Source organism: Theropithecus gelada, chromosome 17 (assembly GCF_003255815.1).
Source record: "Theropithecus gelada isolate Dixy chromosome 17, Tgel_1.0, whole genome shotgun sequence".
Taxonomy (NCBI): domain Eukaryota; kingdom Metazoa; phylum Chordata; class Mammalia; order Primates; family Cercopithecidae; genus Theropithecus; species Theropithecus gelada.
This window is the reverse complement of record NC_037685.1, coordinates 13,306,332-13,318,734: the sequence shown is the minus strand read 5'-3', so window position 1 is coordinate 13,318,734 and position 12,403 is coordinate 13,306,332.

Here is a 12,403-nt window from a genome sequence, read left to right as displayed (position 1 = left end):
AAAGTGGACTTAGTTTCATAAGCCATTGAAAAACTAGAATTTAACAAGCTGGCAGAAGAACCGTGGCATCAATATGTCTTAAAATGGAGGTCAGGGAGAAGTTAAATTACTGAGCAAATGGGTAAAAATCTTTTCCCTAACATATAGCCTAATTTTTCAGTACATCTCCAGGCAAGATTGTACAGCTCCTTTCATTTAAATCATTTTGTTTCTACATTTTGCTTAATACTAAAAGGAGGATGGTAAGATGTAACACTGACATTCAAAAAGGCAGTAATATATAGGTAAGAGCATCTTCCTGATGCAATACTATTGTCCGAGAAGCAATCATCTCTCCTGCAGGACAGACACAACCAATCATGTTGAACATACACGTTAGTCACCTCATGGTTTTATTCATCCCTGCTAATAGGCATATCTCTCAACCTCCGCAGCTGTAATGACTCTTGTCCAAATAGGCTTTCACTACACACAGGGAGCTTTCTTGCTTCTCTCTCTTTTATAACCAAAGGCCTGTGGTCATGAAGTCCAAAGCCTTTGGCAGGAGGAGCCTGAGCAGTAGGTTTGATGGTCCAGGCTGGCAGCCTACATTTGGACCATGCACAAAGGAAGGAAAGACCAAAGGCCTAGCAATGTTTACAGCATATGGACACAGTAGACACAAGAAATACTTATTGACCGCCAACTGACTGCATATAGTGTCTATAACTCTTTTCTTTTAAGATAAGGTAGAGGTTACAATTTTAAAAGGTAAAAAGAAACTGAATAACTAACTGTAACAGATTATAAATTGTTAGTAAAACTGGGGGTGAGGCAAAAATGGAATTCCAGTATTTCCAGTGGGTTACTAGTGAAAGAAGGTATTGTAAGAAGGCTCTGGGGCTGGGGATGGTCAAATGGAAGAACTCCCCCTGACAAAGGGATGTCCTAGGCTCAGTGTCAGCCTATAGATTGGGGTCCATAAAGAAGCAGGCAAATTGTGTCTCCAAGAACTAAGGAGATGAACTAGTCCCTATTCATAAATGAAAAGAAACATGTTTTAGAGAGATTATCTTTCTTTCACGACATCCTCATTCAATGTCTTGAAATTTAATGTCAACTTAAACCCTCTGTTTCTGAAAGCACCACAAAGAAGCACATGGAACTCCTCTGGTGTTTCTAAGACAGAGACTGTCAAAAGCACTAGGATACAGTATTGATACAGTATTACAGAGTCACCTCTCTTTTCTATAATGCTATGGCAGACCCTACTAATTGCCTGCTTATATTTGTTCTGAACTTTTTCCCTTAAAGAGAACCATTTTAAAAAGAACCCATTTTTTTTAAGGCAATGCGTGTAAAAAAACAAACAAACAAACAAAAAACACTTGTTTTCTAGTCACTTTTGCATCAGGAGACAATGTGATGAAGCAGTAGCCTAGTGAGTGGAGCTCTTGGGAGCTTGTCAACACCACACAAGGAAGATGGAATCAGCCAGTGTACATCCTTCGCCCTTCAGGCCTCCTCTTTGTCCCTTGTGGAATATGCACCCCACACAGGCTGATGACCATAAGGCGAAACCATACATTTAAAAAATGGCAGAGCTGAAAACTAGAAGGAACTGACTCCTTGGTGACACTGTAGAATGCTATACCAGACATGGACCACCTGACTCCAGATTTTTGTATGTGAGAAAATGCAACCCCTAATGCATTCAAGCCTAGACTTGAGCGGTTTCTGTTGCTCGCAAACACAATGCTTAAGTGTATTGCATTTATTACTGTAATGCATTATATATACTAGCTCCTTAACATTTGATGATGTAAAATCCTCTGGAGTAGGAATTGTTATTAAAAGACCAAAAGGAATTACCTAGCATGAAATGTTTTTCGTAGTTTGAATTTTTCTCTCCCACTTAAACCACAAATCCACTGCTTTCCTCCTCCAAGTCTTTCCGGCCTCTCTTCTCCATCTTCACCACTGTGGCTTTCCCTCACCTGAACTCATACAAAGGCTCCTGATTATTCTTTGTACATTCAGTCTCCTTCATTAATTTACTGTCACCAGTGATCTTCCCAAAATATAAATACGATCATGTCATTTCTTATTACAATAATAAAGTGACTTCTCATAATTTATAAGTAAAACTAAAAGCCTTAAATTTCATGTAAGGTTTTTCAGAACCTTGCAATATGGTAACTTTCTGGCCTCATTTTACCACCTTCCATCACCGTCGTTCTCCAGGCTCCCTATTTTCAAGTTCACTGAACTGCTTGCTAGGTAATATATATAAAGTGCTTTATGCAGGGCTGGCAAAAATAGGCACTTATAAAATGTGGTTTGCCTTCCTCAGCCCTTCTCCAAACATACCATACACTTTCACGCCTTCTGAATTTGCATATAATTTTGCCTAAAATTTCTTGTTCACCTTCCCTCCCAGAAGACGTTCTATTCAGAGTTCAAGACTCAGCTTCAATGCTGTGGGCTCTATGTGTCTCTGATAATGTAAAGTCAATTTTCATGTTTTGTACTTTCCTTCCCTGTCATAGAACAGAAAAGTTACTAAAAATGTTGAAAAGTATTATTCACAATTACACTTAATTTACTACAGATAAATTAGGTTTCTGGTAGCTGACCATTAATAATAATGCGCTATTAGAGAAGATCAAGGAAGATTCTTTAGAACTGGCCATACTCGGAAACAATTGTAGCAGATTCCCAGTAACTCAAAGGCAGTTAAAATATTCAGCTCTACAATGGTGAGAGGCAAGGGTAATATCCAATGCAGCAAGTGTAATTAATTTAAATAATTCAATATTTATTAAGCTCCTAACATATGGACCTAAGTAGAGTTGCTGGCAAAGCAGACAGACTGATGTACAGCAGGGGTTTTCTGGGGCAGTTGAGAGAGAGGAAAAAGTATATGTGAAATGAGGCAAGAAAGTTGAGAGTATAAATAAGAACTTGAGTTAGCAGGCCCTTGAGTTCAGATTGGACAAGGAAGGAAATGAAACTCCAAAGAGGCTAAAAATTGAGAGAAAATCGAGATTCAGCACCTGAATGTCTCAATGCATACCAAAAATCAGTGTAGTGTATATAATGAAGGAAAATACTAGAACAGGAGCTCATGATCAGGAAACGGGAAGTCTGAGCTGAAGGTTTCAGTGCCAAAGCAATCCCTGGGGAAGAAAATACCCATTTCCTGATCAGAGACGTCTTCCAGGATAATGGCTAGACCTGGGGTAAAGAGAAAGAATGTCCATCAAATGAAAATTTTTATGTATTTGAAAAAGATTGTCTGTTGGGAAGCACAGAGGGTAGTAGAGCTGTAGAGTTCAACTCTTACGGAACAAGAGGTATTTATACAATGATGGAGGAACAATGTTTTGGAACCAGTACTGGGGATTCTCTCCCCCTCCATATCACTCACACACATGCACCAACACAATGCTGATAAGGAGGAATAATTAGTTTAGTTGAAATGGCTAAGGGAAATTGTATGCTTGGGAGAAAACCAGGTTTAAATCAATTTCAAGAAGTTTTAATGAGTCCGCTGTGAAGTTGATTAAGATGATGGAGTTTTTCTTCATCATGAAGTGGAATTTCTTGGAAATATAAAATGCTGCAAGAGAGTTGAATAGTAGGAGGCTGGCCAGGGGAGAGGAAACACAGAAAATCCTTGGCATAAAAATATGGAAAGAATAGACAGCCCAAGGAGTTCCTTTTTGGCAAGGATGGTATGTTGTGAGGCACCCTGGAATTAGCTGGCATCAAAGTTTTAAGGAACCACTGGGACAAGAGCTTTGAAGGCTGGCTCAGGCTGAGCCACAAGTACGTTTCAGGACAGCTAGTGGTAGCCTTCTGGGGCCTTTGCTCCACATTCACATGTAAACCTTGTTAAGAAGTTGTCATGGTGTCTCTAATAAAATTCCAACCCAGGTAGATTGGAATTAAAATTACATAGTCTCCAGATATGCACCTCCCAGTGGAAACCCCTTAACCATGACTCAAGCTTTTGAAGAAATATACTAGGTCCTGGATTGGATCTCATCTCAGGGATGCCCCTGGCAGTATCAGAGGTGAGATTCAGGAAAAAGAGACTCTCATTTTCAAAGGCATGAAAAGCTCAGAATATCAACTTATCATTGAGTCTGATCCACAGGAAGCACAAAAAAGTGATATGGATTGCTTAAGTTTTATCTCTCTGTTAGAAAATAGAAGTTTGGATGGTACATTTTAAAATTGCTGAAAAGGACAGCAGGACATACGTGTCGTTCTTTCTGGCTTCCCTACATCTGAGTCACTTTCTAATTGAGGGAGTTCCCATTTTATAAGTTAGAGTTAGAAACAAATGCGAAATCCTCATTTTTCTAGCCTCCCTTGGGGATCAGTAGTATGTACAAGACCTAGGTTCAGCCAACAGGATGCAACTTTGCAGAATTTATGTTGGGATCTCATTGTGGAATGATTAAAAAAAAAATGTATTTTGTGGCAGGGGCTATGGAAGCAAGATTAATTTCCCAAAGCAATACTGGTGGCAGTGACAGTAGCAGCACCCAGGGCTCCATGCTGCTGGCATCCGCAGTGTTAGTTGTAGGGTGCCATGGTTAGTGGCAGTGGAAGCTGTGTTCTAACTCAGCCAGTTCTGCAAGTGACTTGTGCCATCTTTTCTGACCACACATCCTCTGATCATGGTTTTTCATCTCATATGATTTATATCCACTATCCTTTTAGTAAATTCAATTTCTCCTTAAATTAGGTATATTTGGTTCCTTATTCTAGCAACTAAAAACCCTACTGATGCAGATGTTTGAACCAGAAGTGGGATGCTGAAAATAACAAACTAAAATGAGCAAATGGCTAAATGGAAGAGGTTCTGTAGAAGGCACTGAGAGACCAGGCTGGAAATCTGTGACTTTTTTGAGGTTATAAAGCAATCAGTTAAACCATCTGTTGCTCTTGAACACAGACCACAGGCCTAGGGAGACATTGGACTTAGGGGAAATGGTAGGAACATCAGTGGATGCCTTTCAGTGGGTTCCATGGGGAAAGTAAGTTAAGACTAAGATTGTACCATCTTAAAGAGAAAAGCAAGAAATTTAGCAGCAGCAGATAAATTTGAGCCAGTAGACAAGCCTAATCTTCCAGACATGTCTTAAACAATTTTTATAAAGTCATTCCTACCTAACAAAGATTATAAAAATTGGATTATGGGTATTGCCTTCCCACCCGAGGTTATTGTTTTAAATTGACTCAGGGCAGAGGTCATTAATCTGAGGTCTAGGAGGACCGGCATCATGTAGAAGTCCCTGGAATGGAGTCAGGAATTCTCAGACTCACAGTCTATTTCTAGAAAAGATCGTTGGCTGTGTTATTAGTCCATGGAATTGACTGGAAGCACCTGAAGCCTACTGAGTTTGTACAGGAATTGTATTACCAAGGAAAGGCCAAGGTTAATAAACAATGGCCTATGATCTCTCAGACAGTAAAGCAATTCCCTGAGCTCCTAAACTCCCACCAACTGGATATAAAATACTAAAGCTGTATAGCCCCAGAAAGGGCATTTTCCCCAATACTCATCTTCAGTATTGCCATAAAGGAGAATTATATTGGTCTGGATAAGGTAACTGCCATAACGAAAAGACCAAATCTTTGAATGTCTCAAATCCCAACAGGAATTTATTTCTTATTCACATAACAGAACTGAGCAAGTGAAAAGGTGGGTGGTGCAGGCTTCATCCATCTGGTAACGCAGGGATCCAGGCTGAAAGAAGTTGTTGTACTACATTCAACACATGTATTTTAAGTTTATCACCTATCTCCACTGCCTTGAGGTGGAAAGGGGAAAAACAACAACACATAAGCACACAGGTTGGTGGTTTTAGGAGCCCAGCCTACAAGCAATGCATGGCACTTCCACTACTATTCTACGAGATAGAACTCAGTCTAGATGGCTACAACTAAATGCGAGGAGGGCTGGAAAAGGTGGCCTACCTGTGTGCCCAAAAGAAGGAAGAAAGAGGTATTGGAGAGAAGTTAGCCATTTCTACCACAATCAAGAAACGAAAAACTATTCCCAAGACTAGAACTGGAGCTGTACAAATGGGTGAGAAGGTCCCTTTCTCCACTGGTATGGTAGGAAGTCCTTGCTGCTCTCAAGAACTTAAGTGCTATGGACTAGTGATGATTGCCAATCATTTCCTGTTGTCTCCTGCTCAGAATTGGAGTTGATTTGGGGGTGAGGGAAGCTTAGGGGAAGCGTTTATTCTATTTTTATTGGATATGCTAGTTTATTGACTATAACTTGTTTCTAAGCCATATGTTCACACACCATGATGGAAGAAGTCAAAATTAAAATCCCCAAAATCTCAGATTGGGTAGACCGTGACTGATGAGACCGTGGGTTCCTTCAGGGAGGTATGGGCATATTTTATGTAGATGTAAGCACTTTTTCCAAGTACGAATAGAATGAAGGGTATATATTTAGATGGTGATTAGACAAAGGGTGGACCTGAGGCAGGTATATTTTATTGCCACCCCAACATCAATTCCTCTGCTTCCTCCATTTGGGCAGAATTAAAATTTTATTCAGGTCACCCATTCTCTTCTTGACTTTATTTAGTCAACCCTAGCCATCTCATTCCGTTTGCCTGTGGTATGGGGAAAGGCACATGATACATTCTGGCCAATGAAACACAAAGGGAAATCTGTGGGATGGCTTCAGATAAAGGTTTCACTACTCATAAAAAAGACTCATGGAGAGAAAGAGATCTTTTTTCTATTTGATCTTATTGTGAAAGCATAAGATATCTGGAACTGTGCCAACACTATGTGACCATGAAGGGAGATGAACTGCGGTGAAGTCTACAGGGGCGTTAACAGCCTAAAGATGGGGCAAACTTCAGCTACAATTATATCATTAAGCCATGACATCAACTAGCATTGGAGCCACTCTGATAAGAGTCTCCAAATTTCTTATTATGTAGAGTGATGCATTTTTATTAGTGTTTAAGACCTTTCTGTTACTTTTATCTGAAAGCCGCTTTCCCAATACAGGTTTTTTTTTGTGCTATCCAATCCATATATTCCATATTACACATGGAGAGCCTAGAGTTTAGTGCCTTTTTATAGAAAATACCTTGTTTATATCTGATAAATGTACACTATCTTTTGTAGATAAGACAGCACCGGGAACACATGTCAGTAGAGTGTGTGTTTGTGTGTGTGTGTGTGTGTGTGTTTCATGAGGAAAATAAATTTGGATTGACCTATATACATTGTCTCAACCAGTTCTCCTTGTAACTGAAACATATATTTGATAGCCAGTTGGCTGGGGTCAATGGTATAGTGTTTGATTATGGACTGAAGTAATGTCAGAATAAAACCTACTATCCTAGCCTCATTAGAATGGTGGGCCAATTACCAGAAGTTATGCTCACTCTGAGAGTAAATAACTTCATTACAAGTCCTTCAACATGGAGGGAATTGAGAATTCTCCCTCAGGTTCTATTATACACTAACTATATTGCTTTGGACAAATAAATAGCAGCAGAAATAATTCTTTGCAGATGTGGGTGGCTTACATGGTATTTTAAGATCCAGTGTTTGTTTTTTTGTATTTTGTGGGGTTTTTTTTAGCAGCTGAACATTTCCTACAAATGTTTCTGAAGTTACTGCGGATAATTTTCTTTCCATTCCATTTCATTATACTCTACTTCCACCTTTCAATTATTGTGAATATGTAATGATGAAAATAACTACTATAAATAATGCATTGACTTTTTATATCATCTTTCCAACAAAGAGAAAAATTCATGCTGAGCTGCAGGGAGAACCGGGTGGCAGCTGCTGCAATGCCTCCACAGGCAAAGATGTATGGACTGCTTGGGAGGAAGCGGTTTTTCCTCCTATTCAGGATGAGACGGGAGGGAATGTGTTTAGCAGCTAAATTGAAGTTCCAGAGTCCCTCCGCTCACTCCCTACGTTTTTTTAACATGCCCAATCTCCTAACTGGGTGTGTGGAGCATCTGAGAATGCCAAGAGCAGCCTTCCTTTCTGTTTCCTTCTTAGCAGCATAAGGACCCTCAAGAAGATAGTGGAGGTAACAGTGCACCACCTTGGGCAGAAAATGTGATAGTTTCACTCTTTGAGCAAGGCATTAATTCTGTAAAATCTTAACTCCCCTATTCTCAAGGGATGGATTCTTCAGAAACAACATGGGATTTGGAATCAGGAGAACTGGTTTGAAGGGCCAGCTTTGTCAATTATGAGCTTTATAATTTGCTCATGTAACTTCACCTGTCTCTAAAACAAGGTACTGGGCAGGAGCCATGGCTCACACCTGTAATCCCAGCACTTTGGGAGGCCGAGGCAGGCGGATCACCTGAGGTCAGGAGTTCGAGACCAGCTTGGCCAACATGGTGAAACTCCCATCTCTACTGAAAATGCAAAAATTAGCCAGGCATGGTGGCTCATGCCTGCAATCCCAGCTATTTGGGAGGCTGAGGCAGGAGAATCGCTTGAACCCAGAAGGCAGAGGCAGCAGTGAGCCGAGATTGCCCCACTGCACTCCAGCCTGGGTGACAGAGTGAGACTCCGTCTCAAAAATAAAATGAAATAAAATAAAATAAGGTACTAGGAGCCAAATTATTCATTCCTTTATTCATTGGATCTCTTATACCACCCTTTTTCAAACATGTGAAGCAGATTAGGAAAATGTATATATGCAATAATCATCTGAGGCTGATGAAACGGAAACAGAAAACCAGAAGAAAGAAAGAGAGAAAGCATGCTAACTACAAAGACTGATGTAATGGCCAAACATACTCATTGTATTAGAATCTGAGGTTCCTAGAAGCCAGGGAATGCAGGGGAAAACAAGGGTACATATATGTGGTTTACATTAAGGAGTATGAATATCAGCTCCTTTGAGGAAGTATAGTGTGTTTCTGGTATCGTATTCTTAAAGAAGTTGAAAATTTATAACAATAATAATGCCCAATTCCCAACACTGCCAAGTGTGCTAAATATAAAAAAGCCTTTGCAAATTGTAATCTATTATTTTAACAGCTAAAATAGTAATATGTAAATATTAATTAAATATATTTCCTGAGACTGACATTGAAAGCAGAGAGCAGAATTTTAACATTTTAATTATTTTCCATGAAAAGCATTTTTATAACATACTCTATGCTTTCTACAATGTACTTTATTCTTCTTGCGCAGATCATATAGGGCGTAATTTCACTTTTAGAAGGGATTTGAGAGTTCATCATCCTAAATATCAATGGTTGTGGTTTGCAGTGTCTATAGGTGTAAATGCAGACGTTAAAAAATTATGTGCTCTATAAGGATGAATGCAAAGGACTGTAGCAATGGATTTGTCCCTTGCTTTCTAGAAAAAAATGCCAATGTTTGTTTGCTTTTAAACAATTTGACTCTCATAAAGGTGGAGTGACAAATGTGCAGCTGTTGACCCCTTGGGCAGTGTAACACAGCTGCTTTTCTGTAAAACTAATTAGCAAGCCTGAAGTCGAAGCAAGCAGCCTTCTCCCAAGTGGCTTTCTCACCCTCCAGACAATCTTCACGTTCATAGTGTCTCTTCCTCCTCAACGCCATTCCAGGCATTATCTTTTGTTTCTGCATCGTAACTCAATGTTCCAGGGGCATTTTCTTGTCAGTTTATAGTTTCTCTTTTACTTAACTTACACAGTATGAGGATGGGACATGTAAAAGGGATAGACTTCAATATTTCAAAAAGTTATTCAAGGGCAAAGAGTGGTAGCTTATTTCTAAGCCTATCCGCAATATTAATAACATCTACCAGTTGCATATCATTTTAAAAGCTTACCAAATGCTTCTTTATACGTAGATTTATTTAATCCTCACAATTGCTCTCTGTGTTAGTTATTATTCTCTCCATTTTACAAATAGAATAAGATATACCTGGATTTTAATTCTAGCTCTGCAATTGTTTAATATTTTTGTGGATCAATGTCTTCATCTGTAAAACAGGAATAACTACACGAATGAGATCACATTTGTGATGTACTTTTCACAGAGTTCGTGTTAGATGGTGAAAAGTAGATACATAATAATAGTGATTATTATTTTATTATCTGAACAGAACTCTTGCAGCCACAAATAACATCATAAATTGCATATTCTAAATATTATAATATCATTGAAAGTTATAGCCATGTTCTATTAAAATACTTCCTTGGGTAATATTATTTTCTTAATAATACTTTGGTCCACAATTTGAATTAGTCAGTAACATTGATTTTTTTTTTTTAAAGTTCCCAAACACTAACCCATTTCCTGAGAATAAACTATATGGTCTAAGACTCTTGCTTTGAAGCTACCAAAAGGTAACTAAATCATTAAAAGCATTGCTGTCTCCAGCCACAGCTGGTTTGTACTCTCTGCACAGCCAGGAAATGCAAGGCAGCAACAATACTCCACAAATATGAATCTAATCCCTAATACTTTCACGTTATAGGAACTTGTAGCATTAGTGCACAAAACCTTTTCTTCTTTGATTCTTCCCAGAGGCATCCAATGATCCTCTAAGTATCTTCTGGGTTAGAATTGCCAAAATAACCCACCTTCTTCAAGTTGGCAAACTGTTTATAGGTGATTTATTTGAACAAAAACCACAAACATTCTTCAGCAGCCTCCTAACTCACTAACTCTTTGCCATCCGTTATTTCCATTTCTAATAGCATGCCTCATTTTAAATTGCCAGCGATAGCCTTGAGAAGGCTCACACACTGCAGTCACTGTGTTTGCTGTATATAACCCAGCCTTTTCAGCCAGCACTAGGTCAGACTTGGGGAGCGATTTGATTTTTTCACCAAGAGGCACATGGTCTCTGTGTCGAATATCACCAGTGGGCTGTTTCACAAGTTGTTGCACACAGGCTGGCATGAGGACCGGGCAGAAGTCAAAACTCGGAGTCAGCGTTAGGTGCATACAAGTAAACATTGACAGCCAAGCACGCCTGTGCCGAAAGAAAGTTGTAATATGGAGAGGAAGATAAGACATGGAGCCAGAGTCCAGTCAGGGGTCAGAGGACAGGAGCAGGCTGCAGAGCAGCTGAAAGGTGTGTCCCCTTGCTAAAGCTGTGCATATTGGGTGACCGGTGAGAAGACAGGCAAACAATGGCTCCCAGACACCATTTAACACAGACAGAGATGCAAAGAATTCGAACAGCCACCGTTTCAAAGCCTTGATATGTGATCAGGTAAATACCGCTAAAATTCATTGGCTTAAAGCCTGTTCATGTAATGATAGTTACCTCAATTGCTATAGAAAATGAAATATGCATCCTGTTTTTTTATAATCCCTCCAACCAATTTTGGAAAATTTTGAATTCTAACAGATTTACTGTAAAAATGTACCAGTTGGGAGCAATATGAGGATTTTAGCCAATTTGTCTAAGCATTCTTCCACTTCAATTTCATATTTTAAAAACATGCTCATGATAACTTTAGTGTCTTGCATTCTTTAATCTATACTTTTATAAACTATATACATTTATTAAGTAAATTAACAAGTACGCTGTTTGCTCTCATTAAATGAGGCATTGCTGTTTTGATAATAATAAAGAAAAGATCTGTTGTATTTTATGATGTAGACATCAGGAACAATGAAATGCAACAGAGGATTAAATTCAGCAGAGGATTAAATTAAATATGAGATTAAGTATAAAATCACAGTACCTGGCATATGTTAGCTACTTGGTTGATATTAGTTCCTTTTAGAGAAATGAGAGATTCATTTCAGTACCAAATTGACTGGCTTAATATTTGAAATACCTCAGACTTGCCAGATTTTTGCTAACTTTTCATTTCACTTTGAATCCCATCAAAATTGTTATGATGTAGAGAGGAGGTGGGAAAGTAGATTTTTAAAAACATTTCTCTTTAGAACCTGAAATGTTCCAGTTTATTTTATTTTCTCCGTAAGTCCAGTGAGGAACAGCGTCTGGGAGAAGGAGCTATTTCCACTTGACCTTATACTGGTTCCCTTACACCTAATACTAAACAGCTAATCTTCTGTCCTATCCCCTTTGGCCTCTAAAAGCAAAAAAGGGAGGTATACCAGATGTTCCAATGCTTTCCTCTCCCCATAGAACCTGCTAGGCATGTGGAAGCTAGTTAAATTATGCTTTAATGCATTCCTTACTTGAGCATCTCTATCTGCCTTAGCTGGACAGATAAAGAGGCAAAGAATAAAATGAAAATAAACAAGATACAGAGTCAAAGTATGTGAATGTAAAAGTAGAGACTAGAATTTATTAGAATGAAAGAGTTCAAGGTGAGCAGAGAGAAGGATCAATGCATAGCACTAGTTTTGTGAACGAAGAAAATATGGTTTTGTTTGTCTATACTTGCTTCTGCATGATTACAAAGGCACAGTA